This window comes from Agrilus planipennis, unplaced genomic scaffold, assembly GCF_000699045.2.
Source record: "Agrilus planipennis isolate EAB-ADULT unplaced genomic scaffold, Apla_2.0 scaffold129, whole genome shotgun sequence".
Classification (NCBI taxonomy): domain Eukaryota; kingdom Metazoa; phylum Arthropoda; class Insecta; order Coleoptera; family Buprestidae; genus Agrilus; species Agrilus planipennis.
In genome coordinates this window covers 620,477-633,198 of record NW_020440212.1, presented here as the reverse complement: position 1 = coordinate 633,198, position 12,722 = coordinate 620,477, and the positions used below count along the sequence as shown (strand labels likewise).

At 28.9% G+C, this 12,722-nt stretch overlaps 2 long non-coding RNA genes across 4 annotated transcripts in view; one reads left to right on the top strand and one right to left on the bottom strand.

Moving 5' to 3' along the window:
• Positions 1 to 72: 72 nt before the first annotated feature.
• Positions 73 to 12,722, bottom strand: part of LOC108734477 — a 14,577-nt gene continuing 1,927 nt past the window's right edge. The window contains exons 1-6 of one of the 3 annotated variants that reach the window (XR_003232140.1): positions 5,740 to 5,821; positions 4,797 to 4,984; positions 4,401 to 4,463; positions 3,474 to 3,646; positions 2,431 to 2,572; positions 73 to 359 (exon numbers count right to left, since the gene is read on the bottom strand). This is a non-coding gene — a long non-coding RNA (uncharacterized LOC108734477). Of the gene's footprint in view, positions 360 to 2,430; positions 2,573 to 3,473; positions 3,647 to 4,400; positions 4,464 to 4,796; positions 5,000 to 5,739; positions 5,822 to 12,722 lie in introns of those variants that run through there. The other 2 variants (XR_003232141.1, XR_003232142.1) reach the window with 2 other exon arrangements.
• LOC112906047 lies at positions 7,861 to 8,677 on the top strand. The gene is made up of 3 exons (XR_003232143.1): positions 7,861 to 7,945; positions 8,185 to 8,272; positions 8,591 to 8,677. It is a non-coding gene; the product is annotated as an uncharacterized LOC112906047 (long non-coding RNA).

The following is a 12,722-nucleotide window of genomic DNA, read 5'->3' as shown; positions in this document are numbered from 1 at the left end:
AATTTAAATTTTAAACTTAATTAATTTAAATAATCTCAATTAAAAATCAATAAAGAAAGCAAAACGTAACAAGCATGTTAAACAAAAAATTTCAATGAGAAGGTAAGTAGGTATTCAAATTTGAAATTCAACTGTTTATACTGAAAGTCAGTAAATATACCAAAACAACTTAAATGAACGACTTGATACTATACACAATACATATTCAATAAATCCACTTTTTCTCACTATGCTCAATTAATAAAAAAAAAAAATCAAATAAAGTGGTAAGCGCCCCCAGGAAAAGAATTCAGGCCATATGACAGTGGAAGTTGGTAGAACTTCATGACGACTTGAAGAAGCAGGTAACACTAAAAAATCTATAACAAAAAAAAAAACATTTCCAGTAGTTGCCTTTATTACCAAAACTTTCAATGTGTAACACTAAATTAAATTAAAAATATATTATTAAATAATCGAGATGATATATGTACGATAATAATAAAAAGTTAATGCAAAAGTATGCCAGATTATGCAATAAGAAGGGAGACTAAATGTGGAAGGATTTGGGAAGAAGCGATTAAAAGGATAGTAAAATGAGGTGAGGTTGGGAAGACTGGAAGAAAGGAAAATCAGGAAGGAAAAATAGAGGAAGAAGGTTTGGAAGTAGGGACGAAAAATAGATATGATAAAGAGAGAAATAACGTTTTGAAGAACTTAAAAATCAATCAGGTACAGATGAGGGAGCGATTTAGGGGCCAATATAGGGGAATAGATGAGGAACAGATGCAGGGAAATGATAAAGGGAGAGGATCTAAAAAAAATAAAGGAGTTAAGGAACATTGTGTAGAAGGATTGGTAAGGGATTAGAAAAAGTGCTAGAAAAATTTAACACAGGGAATAAGTCTACGGGATGTAAAATATTGGGAGCAGGAACAAGAGGGAATGTAGAAAATAACTTTGCTTTAATAAAGTCTAGTAATAAGAAAACGACATAATTTTTGAAAGATTCTGTTTGCTTTTTTGTTTCCTTCAATGCAGATATTAAAATAAGTAAGAACTAAACAGAATGGATAAAGCCAAAAACAATAGCTCTGTATTGAAATGTAATACTTCACAGTTTTTTTTTGTTTGTGAATGTAATTGTTTAACTAAATAGAACATTTCAAGGTATAATTCCGTCCGTGATTATTATTTACATGGAAAAAATTGGAAAAAAGACAAAATTGAAAGAAACGATTATTGAATAGGTCTTCTTTAGGCTTTTGGACTTCGCATAGAAGATGTCAACAAATTCATTAAAAACAAAAGGTCACAAAGAAAGAGTTATGTGAAAAAAGAATTAATTTATTAAAAGGTAAATGTATTTAGGATTTTAATTTGGTTGGAACATAAACAATTTAAGTATAGAAAATATAGGTAGGTATTAAAAGATATAAAAATACGCAATTAAGGAAAAAATGTAAATTGGAGAAAGATAAAGAATTATAGACGAAAATTAAACTTAAAACGAACCAAAGGAATGGAAGCAGAAATAAATGATAATTGATGTTATGATGTTATAAAGAAGATATTAAAATAAAAAGAAATAAGTGAAATATAAGAGGAATGCATTAATAGTTGCCAGAGACGTGATTTACTTGAAATACATGCATTTAAAATGCAAATACAAAATAAAAAATACATGTTCTTACATTGCATTTAAATGCTTTTATGAGAAAAGCATTTTGTATTTTATTCAAAATACTTTTCCAAACGTATTTTCTATTTGTAAAATGCAAAATAACATTTTTGCCGTTAAAAGTTTTGCTAGTATCACCGATCAAATATTATATAAAATGATGAATAAAAGTTGGTCATATTGACCATTGAAAGTATTAAAAGCTTCAAAAGGGGACAAAGAGATATTCCACGAATGCATTCTAATTCTTTAACTGAAGAGAAACTTCGGGTTGATTGTTACGGTTCATGGAATGTTGAAGTTCCAAATTGATATAAGCACCTGACAAATCACCACTTTTTTCACAACTTTTTTAGCAACAAATCAAAAAAGTATTTGCATTTTGTATTTTATTTGTATTGTATATACTATTTTGCACATCTTTAATGGTTGAAAATTAAAAAAGAAAGACATTTAAATAAGTTAATAATATGGTAAGAGATGAAATAAAAGAAATAGGGAAGATACAGGAAAGGAATAATAGAATAAAAATTGGTGAGAGAATTAGAAAAAAAAAAAAACAAAGTAGGTTTAAGTCTGGAAAGTAAAGGAGTGTATCGAGTGAGGACCGCGACTGTAAAAGAAAAGATGAAAGTACTAAGAAACAGTATCTAGTAATTTAAAAAGTGTATATAGACAAGGTCTGACGGTGAAAGAAGGGAAAATAAAAAAAATAATAAGTCAAATGATAAAAATAGAAAAGGAGAAGAATGAGTTAATCATCTTATTACCTTGGATGAATGGATGAAAGAACATAGGCGAAGGACGCAATTCGATATTAGGAAATAATGGTTACTGTCAAATTTGAACTAACTATATTTCCAAGATATTTCAGAGGTTTCGATGGGTATTTTCTTCTCTAGTTGCAGTCTCCTAAAATAAGTTCCAATTAATAAATTACCTAAATCTATTTTCAAAATCCAATGTCATTACTCTAAAAATCAGCAATTTATTTTCTGAATGCGTCAAAAAGTCCAAAAATTTTAATTGTTTTTTGGATTTAGGTACTTAAATAAACCTAAATTAATTAACATTTATCATTTATGCAAATCCAATACCAAAGTATAATCTAAATGGAGTTTTGTACCCAACCACAATTACAAAATTATAAATTGTGAAAATTAACCAAATACTAAAGTAAAACATTCCAAACATTATTAACTGACTAATTCAGGTGTAATGATATGATAGTTACCTGCTACTTTAAAATTACTATGAAAGAGACGAACACATTAATTGGATAAAGAAATGGAAATGGCTAGTTAATCAAAATTTTGTTGAGTTAACTCATTTCCGTTTACACATTTATACAAAAAATTATACATTTCTAAATGAAAATTTTGTGTGTTAAGAAGCTAATCTCGTCTGTATTCGTATCCAAATAAAAAGAAAACGAAGTTAATTTCGTCAATTACAGACCAAATTTTATTTGTAATACTCTTTATTTTTGTGACATTACAATGACGACGTTTCGATCATTGTTTTTGATCATTTTCTGGTCTACAAATAAACAATTAGAATTTACAAATCTGATTCACTACAATAAGTCAATAATATAGTCAACAATCAAACAAACAAACACTGTGAACAAAAACGTCTCAAAATCCCAATTTTGACATGTTTCTTTAAAAATTATTTCAAGTTTCTTGATTATTACTACTACTACATTACATACTATAGTAAATTTATTTCTGCTGGGATTTCATGTTTACAAATTCGGATCAAAAATTTCATTTCTAAATAATATACAAAAATAAAAACTTCTTTTTGTTACCTTATATGCAAGAGTTGAACAGTTCCATAATTCAAAGGCATGTTAGTAATCGAATACCACAGAGTATGAGGCAATCGATGAACATTTTTCCAATAAATTTCGATGCTTACAATTTCCGTTCCACGTTTATAACTTTATTCATTTCTAACAATCCTTCAAACTGATCCCAGTCACTGTAATATAAATAACTAATTAAAAAAAATTTGAAGATTAGCTCAGGATAGGAAGGAGTGGAAGTCCGTGTCCTAGCAATCTTAGGTCTGACGACCTTTTGATTATGAAAAACAAATACAACAACTTTGGATAACAATTTATTCAACAACTGCTTTTTGACAACAGAGACGTAGCTAGGGGTGGTCCGGGGTGGAAAACCTCCTCATCACCTATGTAATCGCTCTTTGAGATCTTGAATTCCTTCGATAATTTATTACTGATACCGCTATTTAAACTGTTGCAAGTTGACCTACTAAACCAGTAGATAGCAGGGGGTAGTTTTCAATTTTACATAAATAATTAAGATACTTACTTTAGATATTACTTTAGAATTATGAAACTTAAAATCTTCAACGGTGTAGCCCACCTTCAGCTAATGCAAAAATAAATACTAGCTACGTCCCTGTCCGACACGTTAAATAATAAATTAATGCTATGATTTACTATCAGAAATCATTTCAATGTCGATCACAAATCAATTAAACTTAAACAGAAAACTAAATATAAAGTGAGAAAAAATGAACTCATATTTATTTACATGAATGTATATACTTAAAAGATTAAAAATGTTCCAGTTATTCTCATTAATTCTTTTACCTTGAGTGAAAAATTGTAGAAAGCCATGACTTCCCAAAGGAATATGAAAGAAAATATACATATTTGAAGAAAACAGATAACATCTCAACTCTTAAGACGTTTTTTGAGTTTACTTACCATTTTTAATAAGCGTTCCGGCCAACTGATGAGTGTAGAGTTTTGACTGGTTCCATGTTCCGTCTTGAGAAATAAAAAAGCAAAAAGATCTGAATTAAATTAAAATAATTTGGTAATTATTAAAAGAAACGAAAGTTTATTTAAAGTAAATCGAACGAANTTTTCGATTGTAAATGACTGAATTTGCAGTAGAAATAGTAGAATTTATTAGGTAACTTGTTAATCCCAATTTTGACATGTTTCTTTAAAAATTATTTGAAGTTTCTTAATTTTTTCTACTACTTCTACATTACATACTAGTAAATTTATTTCTGCTGGGGTTCATGTTTACAAATTCGGATCAAAAATTTTTTTTTCTAAATAAAATACAAAAAGTAAAAACTTTTTTTCTCTTACCTTATATGTAGGAGAGTTGAACAATTCCACAATTCAAAGGCATGTTGGTAGTTCTAGCTAGTGAAATTGAGGCAATCGATGAACATTTTTCCAATAAATTTCACTAATTTCGATGTGTCCTGCTTACCATTTCCGTTCCATGTTCATAATTTTATTCATTTCTAACAACCCTTAAAACTGATCCGCCACTGTAATATAAATAACTGACAAAAACAAATACAACTTTAGATAACAATTTATTCAACAACTGCTTTTTGACAACATACGTCCCTGTTGTCAAAAAGCAGTTGTTTGACAACAGGGACGTAGCTGGGGGTGGAGTGGCAAACGGCCCCATCATCCCCCAAATGCAAGCTAAATATATGTATTTTTTATTTTGTATTTGCATTTTAAATGCAAGTATTTCAAATAAATCACATCTCTGCTTATCACCCTGTCTTAATTGCTTTTAGAGATTTTAAATAACCCCAAGTAAGTATTTATTATTGATACCGCTATTTAAACCGTTGCAAGTTGATTTACTAACCCAGTAGATAACGGGGGTTAGTTTTAAATTTTAAATAAATAATTTTAAGTATTTATTATTGATACCCTTATTTAAACCGTTGCAAGTTGATTTACTAACCCAGTAGATAACGGGGGTTAGTTTTAAATTTTAAATAAATAATTTAGATGTATATTTTAGCTACATATATCAAACATAAAATCTTAACGCTTAACCATTGCAAAAATAAATACTAGCTACGTCCCTGTCCGACATGTTAATAAATGAATGCGAAGCTTTACTGTCTGATCTAATTTTAATGTAGATTAAAAATCAAGTCAACTTAAACAAAGAAATAAATACAAAATGAGGGAAAATGAACTCATTTTTATTTATTTACGTATATGTTTGCATGCAAAAGATTTAAAATGTTCAGTTATTTTTCATTAATTCTTTTACCTTGAGTGATAAATGGTAGAAAACCACGACTTCCCAAAGGAATATGAAAGAAAATATACATATTTGAAGAAAACAGATAACATCTCAACTCTTAAGACGTTTTTTGAGTTTACTTACCATTTTTAATAAGCGTTCCGGCCAACTGATGAGTGTAGAGTTTTGACTGGTTCCATGTTCCGTCTTGAGAAATAAAAAAGCAAAAAGATCTGAATTAAATTAAAATAATTTGGTAATTATTAAAAGAAACGAAAGTTTATTTAAAGTAAATCGAACGAAGACTTTTAAGAATGTTTTCAGAAGAAAGAAATTTAAATACATATATATAGTTCAAAAATTAAATAAATAAATGCATAGAAATAGATAGTAATCAAATAAAATTGGAAAGTTGCCAAACACAAAANCATTTCTTAAATATTGGAGTTTTTCTAGACACAAAATGGTGTTTGCACTATATGACTAGCTGCGAAAATTAAATATGATTCATATTTTTCTGTTTGAAATTATTAATATATAGTTTTTCTGTCTTTATGTTATAGTTTTTTTCCATTAAGCAACAAATAATTGTTTTGTATATGCTTCCTTAATTGCCTTTGTCAGCCGTTTTAATTGGAAAAGAGACACAAATAATTTTATTGATGTAAAATCAACATTTGTTTCTGATCTTTTACACGTTATAATAAGAGAATGAAATAGAATCTTTAGTTTCTTTAGCTTTAGGTTCATCTAATAAGTAAAGTTTGTCGAGTCAAAACGACAAAAAGAATTTTGGATTATAGGCATTTATTAGCACACCACAATATCTTGTAGTTTTCAGTTTAATTCGATCAATTGTTTTACGGGCTGTTTTGTCATAATTCATAGAATTTCGTAGTTCCTTGCTAAAAGTACGATAAGTGGTGATTCGACAGGGGCAGATATCAACTTGGAACTTCTAAATTTCATGGACCATGACTTTGAACCAGGAAAACAATATCGATCCAATATTTTTGATTATCCATTTTCAAGGAGTTTAGAATTTTTTAGGCTCTCTTTAGTTAGGTAAAAAATTAGTGGACAGGACATACATGGAATGTCTCCTTGTCTCGTTTTTAGGCTTCTAATACCTTTAATGGCCAATGTGAGCAACATTCATTCATCATTTGATATAATGTTTGATAGGTGCTACTAGCAAAACTTTTAACGACAAAAACGTATTTTGAATTTTACAAATAAAAAATCAACTATGCAACTTTGTTCTAGGAGGTATAGTAATCTCTTTAAAAACGTTGCGTTCAAAATTTAAAAAAATTATTATGTAAAAATGAAAAATTTTCCCACTCTTGAACACTTCACGGGGATGTTCACCCAATCCTCTCCGCTCTCCCCCCTCTAATTATGCCACAGAAAGTCGTCACAACCTTTTACGTATGACAAAAAATTTCAGTATTTAAGATAATTATTGTATCGGTAATTAGAAATATTTGTGTTTAGAAAAATTATTTAAGATTTAAGTATCAGATTAAATGAGCTAGACCAAGACTTAACTCACAAGAATAAAATCACGGGCGAGATATGACAACAAAACCAAAACTGGAAGTATTTGAGCAACACCAAGAGTAATACTGGGACAGTCTTCATCTGGGTGTTGCTTTGCTTATCACTAATAAGAGGGATAGGTAGGTACGTTTCGTTGATCAGTTACTTCAAAAGAATATCAAACGGTTTTAAGATAATCCATGTCACTAATCATCCTCCAGGATTCCGAATAAGAGGCAATCGATGAACATTTTTCCAATAAATTTCANTCACAAAGCTACATTTCACAGCTTTAGAAATTTTTAGTATTTGTAATTTAATGTAGAATTTTGTCTTCTTTTTTTTTCGTTTGAAAATGAAGTTACAATAGAGATTAAATTACATTTTTAAATGTTTAACCGTTTTTTTTACATACGTCTTCAAACATCCGAGCTACAGAGTCGCATGTAGGTAACGTTGGTTTTTGTGAAATCGTGAAAAATAAAATGTCCGTGCAATTTTTGACGCGTTCAGATTTATTTTGGAACATTGAAAAGCAAACTTTGAGCTTTTAAGATTTCTTATTTTATAGGTCTATAAAATTGATTTTTTATTTTGTTGAAGGCTGTTTACGTTTTCCGGGAGTTGGATGGATGATGGATCGAGCTGCGACAGAAACGTAGGATCGACCTGTCGGGTTATGGCAACAAGGGTAGGTTATTCAAATACTCACATCAAAATTTTCATTTTAAATGTTCTTTAAAAATGAAGAGATTGAACTTAATACTTCTTTACATATAACTTTTCATAGATACCTTCAATTGTATTTTTGTTTATCATAAACAAACGCACGTTTAAACTTTGGACCAAACTTTGGTAATTTGAACTTTTTCTCTAAATATACAGGTCTTGAAAAAGGTCTTGTACAATTGATTTTTTATTTTGTTGAAGGTTGTTTACGTCTTACGGAAGTTAAATGGATGATTGACCGAGCTGCGACAGAAACGTAGGATCGACCTGCCGGGTTGTGGCAACAAGGGTAAGTTTATCAATTACTCACATTTTGATTTTTTTCATTTTGAAAGTACTTCCTAGCTTTAGTAAATCTGAAACTAAACTTACTATTTTTTATTTCTCTCTTTTCGTATGCTTTTATATTTCGCATGTTGAATGTTATTTATTAGTTGTATTCACCCTAATTTTTTACATATAACTTTTAATAGATAGGTACTTTTAATTGTATTTTTGTTTATCATAAACAAACGCACGTGTAAACTTTGGCCCAAACTTTAGACATTTGAACTTTTTCTCTAAATATGCAACATTTGTAAAATTGATTTTTTTTATTATATTGAAGGCTGTACGTTTGCCGGAAGTTGGATGGACGATGGATCGAGCTGCGACAGAAACTTAGGATCGATTTGCCGGGTTGTGGAAACAAGGGTAAGTTTATCAATTACTCACATTTTTATTTTTTTTGTTTCATAGCTACCTTTTGACAGCTTCATGAAATAAAATTTTGCAAATGCATCCCATACAAGTTTATTATTATTTAGTATTTTTTATTCGAACGTACACACTGCAACTCCCAAAATTTCTTAAATTTAGACTGACGAAAATATTAAAAGAAATAGTTGGTTAATACTAAACAATAATTTTTGTGAGCACGTCAACTAAGCTTAAAATGGTAAATGGGTAAAAATTGAGGAGTGAGAAGAATTGCTACAGGTGGCTGAAAATAGTAGAAAGCTGAAAGGGATTGAGGTTTGCATAAAATATGATAATATGACTGCTGAAGAGAGAAGACTGAACCAACAATTTTTTCAAAAATTACTTACACATTAAACACCATTTTGTCTTAAAACAACTACACTTACAATTAAAAGCTTTGTTTTAAACTTACATTTGATATAGGTACCTATAAATACATACATTTATCTAAAATTTTCAGCAATTAAATTTGGTGAAAATTAATAAATGCAACCTATTTTATCAATAAATAACATGCATGTACTATACCATTTCTGGTAATTTATTTAAAACATAAAATCTATTGAAAAAAAGACAACGCCTACCTACCATGTTGGTAATTTTCCAGAGAGAGACTGTGATCAATTTCACGTTCACATTTTTTCAAAATAGAAATAATTTTAATATTTACTATCATCTAAAGCTTAAATGTCCACTTAATAAAGTCTTTAACTTTTAAAGTTTTGTTTCCGATAAGGATTTAACCATATCATGCACAAAATTGTGATATACATTTACACATGACACCGTTGAAGAACAATGCCACTAAACTATTAGAGTAAATTTGTTAACGAGTATAATAATAACAGATCGGCTGTCGAATATAAACGAGCACGTTTTTATAAAGGTCATTATTTCCGTGGAGTTTTTTGCAGATAACGAATAATACAAAAAATTCTATAATAGATTTAGGTAATACCGAAGCTTAATTTATTATTTAACAACAATATATTTGTGACTTTGAATTTTGTCTGAATTGGGCATTAAGAGAAATGAATTCAGAATTATTAGCAATTAAATAACGAAAATTTCATCAAAGCAGCGTCATATAATTAGTTAAGAAAATTTTAATATGTATTATACACGACTGGATTGGTGTATCCATAATAATAAAAAAGCTTCGATTTATCCACAATATCTAAGATTACCATAATTTTTAAACAAAAGAATCTGCGTTTTAAACACCTGGACCAACCTCAGTTAGACCACAGCACTCCCTTTGCCTTAAGGATGTTTGGGAGGTACAATCGGAGACAAGAGTACATAAAATTAGAAATTCGTGATTAATTAGGTTTTGCAGCATACCATGAGGTAAATAAATACTATATAGTAACAAAAAAAAGTATACGGTTTGAGAGAAAATTTGGAATTTGACCAAAAACTTTGAATAAAATAAGAAATAACGAATAATATGGAATATTTTTAACTGACTTTTGGCAATGAATATGCCTTCATTTCAACTTCGAAACAAAAAAATATAGTTTCAATATCTATTAATAATGAGCGTAATACATTTTAATATGTTTAAATAATAATTAAAACTTTAAAATTGCATTTATTTCAGACAATTATAAATATTATCATTATATTATCAAGTAAAAACGAGATTTTCAGCTAATTTTTCATTTTTTCCTCGATAACCATTTAGTGAATTTGAATAACCTTACGCTAAAGTGATTCTCCAGAGTTCAAGTTACTTATTATAAAAGTTTGAAATTTCTGGTAGCTTTTTTTCTGTTAATAAAAATAAATTTAATCTGTTCGGTTAACGAATCTCCATAAAATGACGTGTAAAATTACAATTTTTTAAAATTTCAATAACTTTTTAACGGTCTAGTGAACCGATTTGTAATTTTTACAGGAGTTTTAGAAGTGAATGAGGAACGTTCTTCCAAATTTTTATTTGTCTCGTAGCGTTTTGACATACCTCCCAAACATCCTTAAGGAAGTTGGAGAAATACACCGTTAAAGAAGTAATTGTACAAGAAATAAATATGAGACATATTTGCAAAATTTAATTAAATGAAGCTATTAAACATATATATAGTTTAATGAAGCTATAATGTAGCAATGAAATAAAATAGATGCTAAATACTAAAAATTAAATCACAAATAATTAAGTTTCACAACTCTTTAAAATAGTTTTAATAGTTAAACCTCTTTATTTTTAAATTGATTTTTATTATCTAACGTTTATTTTTTTTTTCACTACTAATTTTTAACAGTTTCACTTAATAAAATTTTGCAGATGTGTCTCGTTTTCTACATTTTTTGTTCAAAATTAACATTTTTAACACTGTGAACCCCGAAATAAGCAATCATAGTGACGAAATACATCTGCAAAATTTTATTTTGTGAAACTGTTAAAAATTAGAAATGAACGTTAGATATTAAAAATTAGATTTAAAATAAAATGTTCCAGTACTTTAACAGTGCATCATTCTTGGCGATTTTCAAAAATGGTGAAACTTTCTTATCATATACCTAGTTTTTTATATTAAGTATCAATTTTGTTTTATTGCTATTGTTTAACATACCCTCCAAATCTTACAATTTCGTACAATTAGCTGTTTACAATTTCTTGTGCAATACTTATTTCTATAATTTTAAATTGATACTGTCGGTTGTAAAACTGATTGAGAAAGGAGGTAAAGATTGTTAGAAATATAGCTTTTTATGGGGTGGAAATATAGGGATGGAAAAAGCAGAAACAAGTGGAGAACTTATATAAAAAACACATAAAGTGAATTTTAAATTTCATTAGATATACGTACACTGGATTATGTGGTGGTTGGTAGGAAGAAATAGTTAAATGTGTGATGAAATTGAACAAGTTAAAGGAGGGAAACATAATAAGGGAAGTTGAAGGAAGAGAATCTTAAAAATTGGTACAAAAAATAGAATGCGATAAAGAAAGGAAGTTTTAAGGGAGTGATAATCTGAGAAAAATTGAGGTACCGTCGAAGTATGTGGAATGCACGAAGCCTTTGTTATGGAATCATTGGCAGGGTGGTAGTAAGCCGGAGTATATGAAATGTAACAAAAATGTGAACGTAATAGTAAGGTTTAGGGTACGTAATGAAAGTATTGGATGACGAGAGGGGTGACAGGTGATGCATGTAACGGGGGTATGTGATGAAAGGAACGATCTGGGAGAATGCAAAAAAATAATAAACGGACGTGGAGAGGGACTGATCTTATTAAGAAAGATTTTCGAAATTAGAAAGGGATGAAACAAATAAGAGGAGGGCCGAATAAATCTGAAAAAATAGGAGAAAAAGGAATGGGATCAATCGCAAAGTAGATAATGTAAATATAAGATGAAAGAGGAAGAAAGAAGCTGCAGAATTTGTGAAGATGAAAATGAATCTCTGATACAGGAGTTGGGAGGATGTAACTGCGATCAAAGGAAGTTAATGGAAGTCTTTAAAAAAAGTAAGGAGTTGGAAACTAAGGTGATGTATGTACTTCTTTAAAAATATAAGCGAAAGAAGTAATTATTGTCTATATGTAGTGTGCATAGAAGAGGGTAGTTGTAAGTTTAGTTAATTGCTGTTTTGCATTTAATAAGGATACACATTTAAGTTAAAAAAAGAAAAAAAAAATGAGTAGGTGAGAAAATTGTAGCGTAAGATACATTAAAGATGTTGTTCTGTTTTTAATTAGCAGTATTTTGTATTTATCATTTTAGTTTCTTTGTTTCTGTAGCATGAAGGATGAAGAAGGAGAAGGCATGAATTGTATTTTATTTAATGTACGTATGCATATAACCTAGAGTTCAAATAAAGCTACTAAACTACAACGAAAAACAATTAAATCGGTTTTTAAATGTAAATTATAATTTAAAAGAAGAAAACTCTGAACTTTTTTCAGGTAAATGTTTTTGGATATGACCAACTTTTTACTTCAAAGGTTAAGAACTTTATCAAGGCTATTTACTTAGTGAACAATGCCACTAA